Source organism: Mustela nivalis (genome assembly GCF_964662115.1).
Source record: "Mustela nivalis genome assembly, chromosome: 2".
Taxonomy (NCBI): domain Eukaryota; kingdom Metazoa; phylum Chordata; class Mammalia; order Carnivora; family Mustelidae; genus Mustela; species Mustela nivalis.
The window spans coordinates 45,670,299-45,682,629 of record NC_139021.1 but is presented as its reverse complement, the minus strand read 5'-3'; the positions used below and the strand labels follow the sequence as shown (position 1 = coordinate 45,682,629).

Genomic DNA, 12,331 nt, shown 5'->3' with positions numbered 1-12,331 from the left:
TTCGCATGCATGGGCTAACCGGCCAGTTCTGCTTCTGTAAGATTGCTTTGTCTGCTTTCGCACGCTGGTCCCCTGACCCAATTCACTGACGCCAAGTATGCCTGTTCAAACTATCAATCAGCTCAGCCCCACCCGAAACTTGTTTGTACCTGTCTATAAAAACCCTGCACCAACCCAGCTCTGGACTTCTCGGGCATTATCGGCAACAAGTGGCGCAGAGGTCCAGGTTTGAACCTACAATAAACGACCCTTGCTGATTGGCTTTGACTCACGTCTCTGGTGGTCTTTTAAGGTGGGGATAATACTCTATTGGCATTTCATTTGGAGGTTCCACCGAGATCTCCCCTTCAAGCCCACCAGACAACTGGTCAACGGGTCGCTGCAACCGATCGGTAAGAAAGCCGGCTTTGTCTTTTGTCTCTGTTTTTCGTATACTTTGTTCTTATGTCCTGGCTGTGTGTCTTGTCCTTTCTGTATTCCTGGGTTAGAGTCCCAGGGCGGTGACTGGCAAATCCAGGTTCAAACCTGCAATAAACGACCCTTGCTGATTGGCTTTGACTCACGTCTCTGGTGGTCTTTTAAGGTGGGGGTAATACTCTATTGGCATTTCAGGCAGAAGAACTTTTGCTGAGGTTGTGACAAGTTGACAGGAGGTTAAGGACAGCACAAGCCTCCACGGTATTTTGGAAACGAGGTTTCCAGGATCCTGAGGGGGGGTTAGCTGTTGTAATGAAAAGGTCATTTACTACTGTTCAGTCATGAGACCCTTCAGATGTTCATCAGTGGGCCATATGCTTGGAGGATGATTGCTAACATATATCTTGGGGGGTGGAAGAGATAAAGGAAGTTTCTAAAGGAAATTAAATATGTTAAAGTAGACTAACGGGAGCCTGGAGGTTGGGTATATGTTACGCTAAGATTGCCTTTTGCCCTTAGCAAAGTATTAACATCCAGGTAGCTGAGTTCCTAGAGGAATGTCACTCTGCCTGTTTTGGACTTCTTAATGGCTGTAAGTAGTGAGGAAGTTCAATTTTTTTCTTTTGCCTTTGTTTACCATATCAACTGCTATAATCCTATAGCCTCTGCCTTTTTTTAAAAAACAATCTCTGCCTTTTAATTGGGATGTTTATATTATGTGCCTTTAATGTGATTACTTTTGTGATTAGCTTTAGGTCAATTGTCTTATTGTTTGCTTTCTGTTTGTACCATCTGTTCTTTGTTCTCTTTTATCATTTTTCTCCTCTTTTACAATAAATGAAGAATAGTTTATGCTTAAGTTTTTCTCCTTTTTTGGCTTATTATAGCTTGATGCTTACTTATTTTAGCAGTTATTTTACTGTTTACAATGTGCATTTTTATCTTATGACAGTTTACTTTCAAGTGTTATTATACTACTTTATATATAAGAATCTTACAATAACAAGTACCAGAAATGGTGATGTTATGGACCCCTGAAAATTTACTCTTGTGTAAAAGCAACAAGAACACTGAGCAAAAAATTGTCAAAATCTAATATCAAAATTCTGGAAGTTAGCTAGAGGCTTAGAACAAATTGAAGACTGCTTATCAGGAAAAAAAGATGGAAGTATTATTAGAGAGGTATTATCAGAGAGATCTATGGCATTTCAGCTTCCCCTTTATTCCCTTCAACCTCTTTCCAGCTTCTCAGTAGATTTGCTAATAAATACCCTTGCATTCATGATGAAAACCACCAGTCTAGGAAACTCTGTAGAAGATAAAGCAGGTTGGGACCTCTCCCCAAACAAACATTTCCACAGAACAGTCTTTATTTGAACTACTTGACAGTTCCCTAGACAGCTCTACAAAGATCATCTTTATTTGTTCTGACCCAGAGCTTGCTCAGTGAAAATAGCCTTTTCTTCCCTAATGAAAAAAGGGTGTCAAAAAACAGTGACAATTGCTTAATACCACAGCTACCTGATAGCAGCGATAAGAACTGCAGCAAACAAGAAATTGGCCAAAACAAAAACGAACAAAAATCCTTAATGGAAAACCTGGGGAGTAAAATGAAATCATGCAAAGGATGTTCTCTGACTACAGTGGAATTAGGGAATTCAGTAACAAAAGAACAATGGGAAATTCACAAATAGGTTACATTCCTAAATAGCCAAAGAGTCAAAGAAGAAATCAGGATATATATTAGAGACTATAGTAAGATTAAGAAAAAAAAAAAAAAACGTATTGTAGCATAATTAAAAAATATATAGTAAAAGTAGTGCTTAGAGGTGAATTTATAAATGTCAATACCTATATTAAAAATGATGACAGATGTCAAATCACTAAGCTAAACTTTAAGAAACCAGAAAAAGAAGAACATAAAACAGAAGGAAATAATAAAGATTAGAGCAGAAATAAGTGAAATATAGATTAAAAGATCAATAGAGAAAATGAATAAAACCAAAACTTGGTTCTTTGAAAAAAAATAGATAAAGAATATAAAAATGAAGTCTCAAATTCTCATATGAGGAAAAAAGGGACATTATTAACCACTTATGGAGATAAAAAATGATTATAAGGGAAAACTAGGAACAATTTTATGTCAACACATTAGATAACCTGGATGAAATGGACAAAATACCTAGAAAGATACAAACTACCCAATGGACTCAAGAAAACCTACACATCTAAGCAGACCTGTAACAAGCAGAGTGAGAATTAGTCATACAGTAACTTCCCACAAAAAAACTCAAGCCCATATGGCTTAATTGGTGAATCTATAAAATGTTTAAAGAATCAACACCAGCCCCTTACAAATTTTTCAGAAAATAGAGGAGACACTTCCTCATACATTTTGTGAGCCCAGAATAACCCTGATATCAAAACCAGGCCAAATCAGGGCATCTGGGTGGTTCAGTTGGTTAAGCATCTGACTTTGGCTCAGGTCTTGTTCTCAGGGTCTTGGAATCAAGCCCCAGGTCATGTGGGCTCTCCCCCCAACGGTACTCAGTCTGCATGTCCCCCTCCTTCTGCCCCTCTCACTGCTCATGCTCTCTCTCCCTCTCAAATAAATAAAATCCTTAAAATTAAAACAGAAAAAATCAACACAAGAAAATAAAACTACAGACCAGTATCTCATGAATATAGTCACAAATATTGTGGCTAGCAAACAAATCAGGCAACCTAAAAATGATCTTATACCACAACCAAGTGTGATTTACAGCAGAAATACAAGGCTGGTTCAACATATGAAAACCACCATATGATTATATCAATAACCACAGAAAAAGCACTTGACAAATTCTAACACCAATTTTTTTTAAAGAGTTTATTTATTTATTTGACAGAGATCACAAGTAGGCAGAGAGGCAAGCAGAGAGAGAGAGGAGGAAGCAGGCTCCCCGCTGAGCAGAGAGCCCGATGTGGAGCTTGATCCCAGGACCCTGGGATCATGACCTGAGCTGAAGGCAGAGGCTTTAACCCACTGAGCCACCCAGGCGCCCCTCTAACACCAATTTTAAGTGATCTCATTTTCCTCTGCCTGAAGGACTTTGACAGTTCTAGAAGTGAAGGTCTGTGGGTCATAATTTTTTTTCAGTTTTATTATGTTCAGAAATTTATTCAACCTACAATTTTATTTATTTATTTCACAGAGAGAGAGAGAGAGATCACAAGCAGGCAGCGAGAGATGGGGCTCCATGGCAGGACACTGAGATCATGACCTGAGCCAAAGACAGAGGCTTAACCCACTGAGCCACCCAGGCACCCCTCAACCTACAATCTTAAAATATAATTTTGTTGCTTAAGTGCTGTGAAGTGTGTAAACCTGGTGATTCACAGTCCTGTACCCCTGGGGATAAAAATATATGTTTATAAAAAATAAAAAATTAAGTTAAAAAAAAAAAAAAGAATTCTAGAATGAAGGTTTTCTTCCCAGTACTTTAAAGATGTTTCTTCACTGTTTACTTGTATGGACTGTGTCTTTAAAATATCTCTTGCAATTCTTATATTTATTTCTTTGTATGTAATGCATTTTTACATTTCTGGCTTATTTTTTTTTTAATATTTCCTTTTTTATCACAGTTTTTCAGTTAATTCAAGAGTTATGAACCCTGGTATAATTCCTGCATTTTCTTTTGCATGGAATTCATTAAGATTGTTGCATCTGTCTGCTTATAATTTTTATCAAATATGAAAATATTTTGTCATGATTTCATTATATTTTTTCTGTCCCTTTCTTTTCTCTAGTTTGAACACTCCAATTACTGCTGTATTTGTCTGCTTAACATTGCTCCAGATTTAACTCATGTTTTTTACCATAAAATGAAGATAATATTTAGTTCATAAGAATGCAGCACATAGTAAGTCCCTCATAAATAATATCCATTCTGTCAAGGAATGAAAAAAATATCATATAAATATGAAGAAGTCACAAACATAACTTCAGGGACTTTATACTAAGTTTTCTAAGCATATAATCAGGAGGTACATTCAGAAAAAAAGCTCTTTGTTTTGTTTTGTTTTTTGTTTTAAAGATTTTATTTATTTGACAGAGAGAGATCACAAGAGGACAGAGAGGCAAGCAGAAAGAGAGAGAGGAGGAAGCAGGCTCCCTGCTCCACGACCCTGAGATCATGATCTGAGCTGAAGGCAGAGGCTTAATCCACTGAGCCACCCAGGTGCCCTGAAAGCTCTTTGTTTAATGAGGAAAATATTTTTTGTTTTCTCTCTCTCTTTTTTTTCTACTTGCTACATCTGATTAGTACTAAAGTTGTCTGGATTTTAATATTTATAAGCTTTCAAGTGTCAACAAGAATATGTCCAATCTTCAAAATTCTCTAATCTCATAATTAATAGTACACACAATATATTGAAGAGAACATTAAAATCAATTTTCAATTTACTTAACCAGTCACAGATTTAATTATAAAGCATTTTTTAAGGTTTTTTTGCTGTAATTTTGTATGACTCTCAATTTTATTGAAAGCAATAATTGTCTTCTTAGCACAACACAATAATTACACTGGGTAAAAGTCTTCTACACAGTCCCATTAATTGATTAAAATGATATTTTTGAAAGGCCATATGCCAGATGGAGATTTTCAATTTGCATCAAAGGAAAGTTCCACGTATTTTTGGAATTTTGTGATTAAAAATAAAATAGAACTTAGAGTATATTGTTCAGAGTTCTATTAAGATTCTAGTCTTGTCACTACAAATTAAAATAAAGTTCTTCACCATGTATTAATAAAATAAAAGATAAGGAGATAGTTATTGAAGAAAAGGAGATTTTCCTCAAAATGAAACCTGTGATTGGTCTTTACCTCCAATCTGATGCATTCTCTAAAACAAAACAGACCATAAATAAAAATAATAGTAATCTTCAGCATACCTCAATAACAATGATGAGAACTTAGAATTAAGTTTCATTTAAAAAAGAAAAAAGAAAACATTAACATATGCTCATCTATCATGAAAATGCATTCTATCCAATGTATAAAAAATGGATACTATAGGCTTGGTAAAGAAAAATATTCATTGATATCATCTTTCTATACACATTCAGGCAAGTTTTCCTCCTCTAGAATATCTGATAAGTAATAGGAATTCCTTTAACCTTGAGAGAAATCTGAAAACCATAAAAAAGACAGAGCTATAAAGCTATATCTGTAGACACTGCCTGTTACCTGCTCAGAGCTATTAGTGATGACTGATGTTCAGCAGAGCTATTCTGACTGATATGCCTCAGAAAGATTTCAGAAGCCTTAGCTAGTGTCTTCCATTTGGTTTCTTCTTGTATCAGAATGTATTCATTATGTTAATACTTATCAAGGTAGCTCTTCATTTTTCAATGGAGAATTCTTTGAGGAGCTTCTCCCAAAACTTCGATAAGGCCTTATAAAACATCATAGTCAAGTTTCTATTGAAGACCTTACTAAACTTTACTAAACTAAAACTATGGAGACCCCCTATACGACTATGACATTATAGCCCACTGAAGAAAGCAAGCAGAGTTCCCAAGACTATGTGTGACTGTATTATAAAGCATTGTAAGTTTATTTATGCCAAACTGTCTTTATATTTTCCTAAATTTAATTCTCACTCAAAGGTTTCCTTTTAATAAAATAAAATTCTGTGATATTATATACTTAATGATATTGGATACGATGTGCTTTAACCCTTCTGAATTGTTGGTTAAACGAAAACAAATGCAGAAAGTAAATGAAACAAATATAGTCCTGATTTTGGAATTTGAATGCCACTAAAACTCTTATTGTTCTACAGAGCTTTAAAGAGAAATCATTCAATAAAATAACATAATTATTCATAACCATCAGCTTGGTGGAAAGTCAGTGTGCATCATTTCAGCAAATAAAGTTTGACTTTTTTTCTCTAATTCTTTTTGAAGATTTTGCAAAGTAGTTTTAGATACGGTCACTTGGAACTTGAAAATAGCCTAGGTTTTACTCATTATGATATCAGAAACAAGATGGGATGGGGAGGAAGACAAACCATAACTCTTAACCTCACAAAACAGAGGATTGTTGGAGGGAGAGGGTTGAGGGTAGTTGGGTTATAGACATTGGGGAGGGTATGTGCTATGGTGAGTGCTGTGAAGTGTGTAAGCCTGATGATTCACAGACCTGTACCCCTGAGACAAATAATACATTATATATTAATAAAAATAATTAATAAAAAGAAAGAAATTTTTTAAAAAAACCTTTACTTTTCCTCTCCTTTATCTTTTATTTCCATGTAAACTCCTATATTACAACTTTTAATGATCATTTATTTCATTCATGATTCCAATATACCTCTTGCAAGCTCTTTTTAATGTTAGTGAGCCTTGGAATCAAGGAAATTAACAGTTCCACTTCTTTTTTTCTTTCCATTTCTTAGAACTCGTGCTTTAAGTTCCACATTGCCTATAACTTATAGCTTTTATCATTGCATGTGGCCCAAAGCCAGGCAACTGTTAAGTGTTCCATTTACCTCTCTGAGGTAAATGAAGAAACAGGGGTAAAACAGTGAACCAAAAGACAATTGCAGTTACTTTGAATACTTAAAATTACACCAAAAGTTGTTCCTTATAATATTAAAAACAATCAGATTCTAAGAGTGGAATCTGCTTTTACATCTGGCCAAATAGCATATTATTACCACTATAAATACTGCTTACATCTGTTTCTTCCCTAAATATATTGTGCTATTTTATAGACACCAGTTTACTTTGAGTGAATGAATATAATTATTTTATAGATTTCTTTTTTTATTCTCCCACAATCGGGATATATCAGGTTAGATTCAAATCATATTGCTCTCAAAGTATTTTAGAGTTGTATTTTGATACTTGGCTGAAACAAAAGAAAAACCTTTGTGGCTTTATTTTAAGTTAGTTGACAGATAAACAGCAGGACAAACTCTACCACAATTAAGGATGAACACATTGTAAAATGAGCTGCAACCAGCCATCTGTAGGTAATAAACATTACCTATCCTCTAGAATAATCAGCCCTTCAATTATCCACAGAAACTTGGACCTGGGTATCTTTTCTCCAACAATATGCCTGTTATTTGTCACCAAATCATTCCCGAAGTATTCTTTTTATAACAAAATATGAATGTGAAAAACAGACATTAGACAAACAGAATGTCATTTCCTTTTGCAAAAATATTTCTGTACTTGGAGAGTCCTGAAAAATACTCTGCACCCAAAAAAAGAATCTTTTGCTACATGATTCTGAAATGAAATGGATATGATATCCTGCTGTACATCTTAAAAGCATTATTTCCTTAGTTTCAGAAGAAAGCCTTTAGATGGTAGGGTCATCAGTATTGCTATTTCCTTAACGATGACTTTGCCATCATTCTGAAATAATTATTTTGATAGACAAGTATTCCTTCTCATCTGCACCCCACCCTTAATTTATATTCCAAGAATTGGCAAAAGGAAAGGCCTGGCAATCTCATTCTGGCTTCATATTCATGGTATTTTCAATTCCTGGTACAATTTCAAAACGGAAATTGTAACATATGGTATGCTTTGTCACACTCTTAGGTGATTTCATCCTATCTTCATATTACTTCCAATGGTCTCTTTCCATTAGCTTGTGATATTGAATACTGTGATAGCCACAGCAATGAACTCAACACTGAACAACGAGCAAAACTAACCCCAAATGGCATTTTATTTACCGCAAGGGAAATACACACTAAGGTCACTGCTTTGAATATTCTTCTTTAAGGTTGAGAAACAATTAGTTCATGATCCCGTAGAATGTGATAACAGCAGTACATGCTGAAGATCAATCTATTACATTTAGTTAAAAGAAAAAGGTTGATATATTTGGGTTTCATGTTTTTCTTAAAAATTTATATTTTTTGTAGAGGTTTGAAATTATATAAAGTAAGGGTGAAGATTCATTTCTTGCTTTTTCATTTACTCAGAAATTAAGAATGTGATATGATGAGCGTTAGGTGTTATACACAACTGATAAATTCTTGAACACTACATCTGAAACTAATGATGTACTACATATTGGCTCATTGAATTTAAATTAAAAAATTTTTAAAAAAAGAATACCAGTGGGGTTGAGATTTACACTCTGTTAGGCATTAGATATATTTTAGACTTCATTTTTATCCTACAAACTATAGAATAAGTAAATCCTCAACTCCAATCACAAAACTCTTTGTCCTGTAATTTGTTACTGCTCCTGATAGATTAAATAGTTTCTTTCTTTGTATATTATTACATTCAACAAATATCTTTGAACACCTGCTGTGTGTCAGGAAATATGTTATGCACTGTGAATTTGTGCTAAACAAGAAAGACCAGTTTCTATCGCCAGGAAGCTGATGCACAGGGAGAATTGAGACACAAATAACTACAATTTTGACAAGTGCTATCTGAATGAAAGTACAGGGTATCAATATTTCAGAGGAGGCAAAAACACAAATGGAATAATTTTTATCCTCAAAAGCCCAACCACCCTGCCTCAAAATCGGAAAGACTCTGAACAACTATTAAAACTAAGAATAGGATTCATCAAAGTGTTTTGATACAGCATCAGTAGAAATGATATGAATAAGCAATTCATAGAAGGAAGTCTCATGGCAATAGCATTTCAAAAGAAGCTCAACTAATCACTTATAGAAAGACATAGATTAAAGGAGTTTTGTTTGTTCACTCATTTTATTACTTCGCTGGGGCTGCAGAAAAATACCATGACCTGAGTGGTTTGAACAATAGGAATCTTTTGTCTCACATTTCCGTAGGATGGAAGTCAAAATATCAAACTGTCAGCAACGTTGGATCCTTCCAAAACTGTGAGAGAATTTGTTCCTTGCCCCTTGTGTAAAGTCTGGTAATCTGCTGCAAATCCTTGGTGTTCCTTGGCTTCCGTTGCATCACCCTCAACTCTGCCGTTTTCTTCACATGATGGTGTCGTTATGTGTATATGTCCTCACCCAAACTTTTTTTTTTTTTTTTTTAAGATTTTATTTATTTACTTGACAGGCAGAGATCACAAGTAGGCAAAGAGGCAGGCAGAGAGAAAGGAGGAAGCAGGCTCCCTGCAGAGCAGAGAGCCCGATGCAGGGCTCAATCCCAGTACCCTGAGATCATGACCTGAGCCGAAGGCAGAGGCTTTAACCCACTGAGCCACCCAGGTGTCCCCCCAAATTTCTTTTTATAATGACAGCAGTCATATTGGATTAGAAGCCCATCCTATTTCGATGTAACTTTTTCTTGACTAATCACATCTGTAACAACCCTATTTCCAAATATTCATATTCTGAGGTACTGGGGGTTAGGACTTTAACATGAAAATTTTGGAGGGATATGATTCAATGCATAAAACATCTCAGATATGTAAATACCATTAAACATATAACACTTTAATAACAAGTGCTGGCAAAAATATGGAGAACAGGTCATTCTCATATGCTGGTAGAATTCTACATTAACAAATTTTATTTATGATGTCATTTTGGCCAAATCTACCAAAAATTAAAAATGTACTCAACTTCTGCTTTGGATATTCCACTTTTAGAAATCCATCTTATATAAATACATGTGTGAATAAAGATTAATATATAAATAATAACTGAAACAAGAAGAAATAAGTTATTTTCTTTTTTAAAAAGATTTTATTTATTTATTTGACAAAGATCACAAGTAGGCAGAGAGGCAGGCAGAGAGAGGGGAAAGCAGGTTTCCTGCTGAGCAGAGAGCCCAATGCAGGGCTTGATCCCAGGACCCTGGGATCATGACTTGAGCCAAAGGCAGAGGCTTTAACCCACTGAGCCACCCAGGAGCCCCAATAAAATATTTTCTAGAATTCAATCTGAAATATTTCATATTTTATAGGCCATTATGAATATTTTTATTTTTTAATTTCTTCTTCATTACTAAAAATAGAAATGCATTTGATTTTTCTATAGGGATCTTGCATTCTGTGACCATGCTAAACTCATTTAATATTCCCTAGAGAATTTTTTTGGTACATTCTTTAAGGCTTTCTATAGGGAAAAATGTTGATAAAGTTTTGCTTCTTTCCAATATATATGACTTTTATTTGTTTATTTTTTAGCTTACCTTATGTCACTTGTCTGAGACTTACAATAAAATACTAAAGAATGGTAAAAGCAAACATATTTGCTTCATGTACAATTCTAGTGAAAAAGTATATTAACTATAGTTTCCCCATATTTTGTTGTTGTTTAGTATTTTGTGGACACCCTTGAGAAAATTCCTTCATATTCCTAATTTACTGAGGGTTTTAAGAAGGTGTATTGAATGTCTTTTTGCATCTATTGAGATCATCACATTGTTTTCTTCCCCCTTATTTTACTTTGTTAATTTAGTGAAAGACATAGATTGATTTAAAAATGTAAAACCAGGGGCACCTGGGTGGCTCAGTGGGTTAAGCCTCTGCTCTCAGCTCAGGTCATGGTCTTCTCAGGGTCTGGGATCAAGCCCTGCATTGGGCTCTCTGCTCAGCAGGGAGCCTGCTTGCCCCACCACCCACCACTGCCTACTTGTGATCTCTGTCTGTCAAACAAATAATCTTTTAAAAAAATGTAAAACCAATCTTGCATTCCTGAGATACACCACACTTAGTCATGATGTGATAATTCTATCACATGATGTATTTCAGTTTACTAATATTTTGTTAAGGATTTTTGCATCTATTCTTAAGGGTTATTGCTTTGGAGTGTCATTTTCTGATTTGGTATATGGGAAATTCTTGTCTTACAGATGACTTATGAAGTGTTTGGGTAGAAGTGATACTATATCTTTCTGCAGTGCTGAGTACAATTTACTAGTAAAGTAATCTGGGCCCATAGTTTTTATGTGGGAAGGTTTATATCTGCAAATCCAATTTCTTTCAGAGACATACAGCTATTTAAGTTATCTCTTTCCTCTGATATGTTTATTTCTGTTTATAACATTGTAATGAAGTTACTTAAAACATTTCCTTTCTTTTTAATAATTGCAATAGTACTCATGATGTCCTCATTGATGTTAGAATATTCATAGTACTAGTAATTAATGTCTTCTCTTATTTTTCCGAGAACTAGATAAATCTGTTTTTTAAATTTCTCTTCTCCCAAAATAAGGCTTTTTAAAATTTACTTTTCATTACTTTTCCACTTCTATTTCATTGATTTTTTTTTTTACTTGTTCCTCTAGATTCTACTCAATTTAGATGGAACTTTACTCTTCTTTTTCTAGCTTTTAAAAAAATTTTTTAAATTTTTTTTTTTAAGATTTTATTTATTTGACAGAGAGAGAGAGAGAACACAAGCAGGGGAGTGGGAGAGGGAGAAGCAGGCTTCCTGTGGAGTAGGGAGTCCTTCATGGGATCATGACCTGAGCTGAAGGCAGCCGCTTAACAACTTAGCCACCCAGGCACACCTTTTCTTAAGCTTCTTAAGTAAGACAGTTATGTCAACTTTACAACCTTCACCTATTTCTAATGTTTTTGTTTAAGGCTATAACCTTCTAAGAACTGCTTTCGTTGTGTTTCAGAAGCTTCATGTTTTGGGTTTTTGTTTTCTTTCAGTTAAAAGTATTTTCTAATTTGTACTTTTTTGGTCTGAAATAGAAGTTATTTGTAAGTGTGTTAATATCCAGACATTTGAAGATTTTTACAAATGTCATTTATATTTTGTGTTAGCTGTGGTCTAAATATTTACTGTGTATCACTTCAGTTCTTTTAAATTTATGGACACTTTTTATGGCGCTATAGTGGGCTACATAGTGTCCCTCAAAATGGATAACTACCCAGAATTTCAAAATATGATCTTGTTTGAAATAGCATCTTTGCAGATGTAATTACTTAAAAGATTTGAGATGAAATCATCC

The 12,331-nt window shown here is 34.6% G+C and overlaps 1 long non-coding RNA gene across 1 annotated transcript in view; it reads left to right on the top strand.

The window, feature by feature from the left end:
* The first annotated feature begins 207 nt into the window (after positions 1 to 207).
* Positions 208 to 12,331, top strand: part of LOC309860432 — a 42,211-nt gene continuing 30,087 nt past the window's right edge. The window contains exon 1 of the long non-coding RNA XR_014309367.1: positions 208 to 392. This is a non-coding gene — a long non-coding RNA (uncharacterized lncRNA). The remainder of the gene's footprint in view (positions 393 to 12,331) is intronic.